The following is a 5,412-nucleotide window of genomic DNA, read 5'->3' on the forward strand; positions in this document are numbered from 1 at the left end:
TGCCCTTAGCAGGTAGAGCTGGGGAAGGATGGTGGGATCTAACAGGACTGTGCAGTAACGTATTTCTATGACCAATCAACTGTTAATTCTCATGGCAGTGATGCATTTAGTTAAATATTTGCTGGTCAGACAGCAGCAACTGTGAGTTACGTTTATTATTGAGCGTAATTATTCCATTATTTTCACCAAGCTCAAATGAAGCAAACTGTGCAGCCCTGATGGATGGAATCTTTTCTGACACTTTGGGGTCCATGCCTATTGGCTGGAGAGACAGGGTGACACCCTCACTTCCTCTTCCTGAGAAGACTATCAAACCACAAGCTAATCCAGCAATGTGACCAATGAAGACCAACAGGCCTTCCCTTGAAATCAAGACCTCCAGCATTGGTCGATGGATAGTCAACGATGGAGGACCCCGACATAGCTAAGTGATAAGGTAGCTTCTAGAGTTGTCAGTTGTAGACAATGGGGGCGTGGATGTCAGAAGCAACTGGTGGGGAGGGTTGGGGGGTGGGTAGGGAAATTTCAACAGACACACCCCTACCCAATGATCCTATGATTAAGTGCTGATCACTATGACCCTTTCCACAAAGGTGACAGGTTGTCTTCATTGTAACAGCAATCAGGAACACCACATGGCTACAGGTCTGTCTGCCGTGGTAATCCCAGGAAATCAGGCTGTGACTCATAAATGATCCTTTATTGACCTCTGAAGGGTCTGTATTAGTGTTCAAGCAGGAAGGTTGACTCATAAGGGGTGGCACAGTGGCTCAGTGGTTAGCACTGTAGCCTCACAGCGCCAGTGACCCGGGTTCGATTCCCGTCTCAGGCGACTGGCTGAATGGAGTTTGCGCATTCTCCCCTTGTCTGCATGGGCTTCCTCCAGTTGCTCCGGTTTCCTCCCACAGTCCAAAGATGGGAAGGTTAGGTGGATTGGCCATTCTAAATTGCCCCTAGTGTTCAGGGGTGTGTGGGTTATAGGGGGATGGGGATGGGTCTGGGTGGGACGCTTCAAGGGGCGGTGTGGACTTGTTGGGCCAAAGGGCCTGTTTCCACACTGTAGGGAATCTATTCTAAGTTAATTCTGATTGAGGTGGAGCTGTAGCAGGAACTGCTGCCATCAGCACCCTTCCTAATTAGGTGCCCGTCCATGTTCCAAGCTAACCACATTTCAGACAAAGATTCCACCCAAAGTACAAATTGATGACAGCTGAAATCCTCTTTCATCAGGTAATTCAGCTGATTCAGATAAATTGATACTAGACTTTAAAGAAATGAATATTTCCCCATATCTTTCTTGCTTTTCTTTGTCCGTATGACATTCATAACTGTGAACATCATTTCATTTCAAACAGTCTTACATGACTAAGATAACAAAGTGTGATGCTGGATGAACACTGCAGGCCAAGCAGCATCTCAGGAGCACAAAAGCTGACGTTTCGAGCCTAGACCCTTCATCAGAGAGGGGGATGACTGACAGATTTCATAGGTTCCCTTTAATGTCCAGAGTCAGTACACTTAGTGACAAAAGAAATATTTGTTTTCTTACCTTCAGGATATGGAACCCAATTAAATAATTCTAACAGCAATCTTTCATGAGTTTCAAAATAAAGAATGGATTCTCAAATGCTAATGCTGAATTAAATGTACGTCTCAATCACACAAATAAAGGTTATATGTTACATATATATATGTTACACTTAGGTCAATCTCTTGTTTGTGATTCTCCATCTCATTCAAAACAGGCCTCTAGTTTCTTAGAAGATTTCGGAATGAGAGTTTTGTAAATTGAATGGCTGTTTGTTGGCTCCGAGGTTCCTTGAAATCAGATTTCTAGGAAGTTCGTTCTCTGATTAACTTGAATAAGATGGGCTACAGTGCAGAAAGGCGCATCAAGTCTGCACCCATCCTCTGAAAAGCATCCCACCCAGAACCAAACCACCTCCCTATCCCCATAACCCTAGATTTACCTTGGCTAACCCACCCCTGGATAATACAGGGTAATTTCCCATGGCCAATCCATCTAACCTATACATCTTTGGGCTGTGGGAGGAAACCAGAGCAGCCAGAGGAAGCCCACACAGACAAGGGGAGAATGTGCAAACTCCACACAGAGAGTCACCCAAAGCTGGAATTGAACCTGAGTGACTGGCACTGTGAGGCAGCGGTGCTAACCCATGAACAACTATGCTGCACTTCCTTGTGGTCTCCTGCTTACAAGGAATTGTTGTTATTTATCTTGGCTGTTTAGATATCTTGCAGCTGTTTGATGGAATCTTGTCTGCGAAACAGCTTCAAAATGATTTTAAAAACAAACAATAGTGTAACTTCCTACCAATTCAAAAACTTTTTCCATATAGTGTGCAGTGTGTATGTTGATTCATACATCCTGGTTGTCATTTAACACCATGAGGATTTGAAACAGGTAATGACTTTGTTTTTGAATGATCCACTCAATCTAATGATAACACCTTTTTAGATTGGTTTCAGGGATTGAGTCATGCCAGTCTGGAACATTTATTTTGTTCCCGCTTCATAGAGGGGAGTGAATTCAATTTGTAAAAGAAGTTAGTTGACCAGTAGAAATCCATTTCTTCCAACCTTTTGTGCCCATTTTAAAGTGTAAAAGCTGAAAGTCTGTACATTTGGGACATGATAATTAATAAAAGGGGAAGCAAATACTGTTAGTAATGATAAATTTCATATTTTCTGGCACTAACTGATGATTTATAACAGGTTCCCTCGTGGGTTGGTGACATATTTGGTCATTCAGTGTAGTGCTACTACATTCAATCAAAATATCTGTGGTTCATGAACTGAATTGTAATGTTATAACATTTGGGATGTCACCACTGATCTCAGCTCTCAGTAAGTAGAACAGGGTGAAGGAAACTCATCCAGGGATTCTGTTAAGCATCACTTCTGGTGGTTATGCGGTGGAGATATACAGTTTGTCTTGACTGTAGTTGACAACAGAACTCAGGTAAATTATTCTGATCTCTATTATTGTATATTTTGTAAGCATTAACTTCTTTAATTTGTGCATTAAGTTAGCAAAATTGGTCTTGTAGTACGTAACTAGCACTTGGCAGTTGAACTTTCACCATGCCAGTCTTCATTTTTCATTGATTTTGAAAATATTACCAAGATTTCAAAAGTCAAGCCAAGCAAAAGTTGACAATGTGATAGGATAATGAGTTTCCATAGAATAACTATTGTGAACTTAGTGGAAGTAGACCGGGTGCAGTGAAGATTTGGCTGCCAGTTCATTATTAGCCTTTTAATACTGCTGGTAGAGACCAGTTTCACTGCTAAAAATGGCCACTCGTGTGAGAAACAGAAAATAACCTGAGCTTGTGCACTGGCTTCCCTCTATCACTGAGAAGAACAAGGGAAAAAATTGAAAGAGGAAGTGGAGAATTCAGCTACCTCCATTTGTCTTTGTTTTATGTTGACCTATTAGTATTCATACACTTTTTCATTAGTTTGTACTCCTTTGTAACTGAGTCAGTTACCAGACCACTTGGGTATTTGAGAACTCAGGCCCACACTTCTACCACCAAGCTTCAATTATCAGTATTCCAGCCATTACAGGTCTTTAGACATGTCATGTGATCAGGGAAATGTGAGTTGGTTATCTGTGTGGAGATTCAATCTTTGCATCATTCCTGGACTCAATGCTTTAATATTGCATGACTTAATAAAACAGGCATCATCTGCTTGGAAGGTAACACAGTAACTGATGACAGAAATCTGATTAGGGAACAGGAAGAGGAAGAAAGCACTCAAAACTAAATAAAGGATACCAGGAGATGTTGTCAAAAAAAAACACAGGGTGAAGCGTGTTCAACTTGTGGCCATTTTTGTGATCTTTTGATGTGTAGTTTAAAGTAGCTGCTGTTTACCAGTTGCATGTATCAGATTGTATGACCCTGAGATCATTCTGCACTAATGTCACCTTATGTTGAATTAACCTCACAAGTGTTTTATTTGTCATTTCTCATTATGCTTTCTATATTATATAACTCACCTGGATAATCATTTATTAATAAAACAGAACTTGTGTGAAATCACTGATATGATTCCCAGTGAAGCTTCGCCATTCATTTTTCATTTACTCTCTTCAGTTTATACCTTTAATTTCTGGATATTCTTACGTCACACTTTACATTCATCTTACATAATAGCCTGCAGCACTTGAAGTAGCAAAATGTCTTTCTCTGGGGTACTCATACAGAGAGTACATACAATTATATAATGGAAATTCCGTGAAAATAATAAACAGTTTTTCTATCTCTTTTGTTCCCTTTGCATGATTGATAAGTCACATCTATTGCTGTCACTTTAAGTTGCCAACAGCATATGACATCTTTGAATAGAGCAAGGGCAGCAGAGTTTATTCAAGAGACTTGGTGTGATTTTATTCCAAACATTTAATCAGAACTCACTTTACTATGTACATTGCTGGAAAGAATAGGGACTGAGAAGGGAGTTGATTAGAGGCACGTAAATCCCAGATAACATTGGAAGCTGTTCAAATAACATTTCTACTATTTAGGCAATCATCTTAACCCCTTCAAATGTGGACATTTTAAACAGATTTATTAAGTAGAGTCGAAGAACGTGCATTTTTGTGAAATAATTAAGTGAAATATTTCTGCATAGTATCTCCATTGTGTTAAGTTGTGGTTTGTATGTCACTTGACCAGTTCGTTCTTCTTTTGACAAAGTTATAAGCAATTTATGTTATTACTAGAAAATGGTTCGAAAGGCAAGAAAAGCTATCTCTGTTTATCCCATCATGTATAAAGCAAGCCCATTTTATTTAATTTGTATCCTTTATAAATCAACCATGTCAATCTTGTTTATTTAGGTTATGTAGGCGGGGACAATAAATACTGGTCGAGCCGGCCATGCCCACATCTTAAGAATGACTGAAAACAAATCACAAGTTTGCTGCATTACAAGACACAGCAGGAGCAGGTGGAATGTGGAGGTGAGGCAGGCTAGCATATTCTCACCCTGGTGAAGACAGTCTTAGTTACCATCGTTGAAGCTGCTACCACATCGTCAATGGCGGGACTGAAACCATTGATAGTGATGCTGTTTTTACATGTAACCCTCTTTTATGCATCTCACAATCTCTTCTGATTTACAATCTTGAGCTGTTTTAAACATGCACCACTTGTCTCCTCATCACTGTCCTCGCCTCGTGCCCTTCTTCTTTCAGATGCCCATGAACTGACCATTATCAGATAATGGGGGCAGAGCAGAAGTTAGCAACTAACGTGTCAGTAGTCGGTGAAGAGGGCCATATTGGACTCAAAATGTTAACTGTTTCTCTCTCCGCAGATGCTGCTGAATCTTTTGAGCTTCTTCAGCACTTCCTGTTTTCAAATCAGGATTTCAGCA

General features: G+C 40.4%; 1 long non-coding RNA gene across 1 annotated transcript in view; it reads left to right on the forward strand.

Moving 5' to 3' along the window:
* The window catches only part of LOC125452127 (uncharacterized), a 1,361-nt gene extending 933 nt beyond the window's left edge, over nucleotides 1–428 (forward strand). Inside the window, exon 3 of the long non-coding RNA XR_007247468.1 lies at nucleotides 191–428. This is a non-coding gene — a long non-coding RNA (uncharacterized LOC125452127). The remainder of the gene's footprint in view (nucleotides 1–190) is intronic.
* The last annotated feature ends 4,984 nt before the right edge of the window (nucleotides 429–5,412 follow it).

The sequence above is a fragment of the Stegostoma tigrinum genome, chromosome 5, assembly GCF_030684315.1.
Source record: "Stegostoma tigrinum isolate sSteTig4 chromosome 5, sSteTig4.hap1, whole genome shotgun sequence".
Classification (NCBI taxonomy): Eukaryota; Metazoa; Chordata; class Chondrichthyes; order Orectolobiformes; family Stegostomatidae; genus Stegostoma; species Stegostoma tigrinum.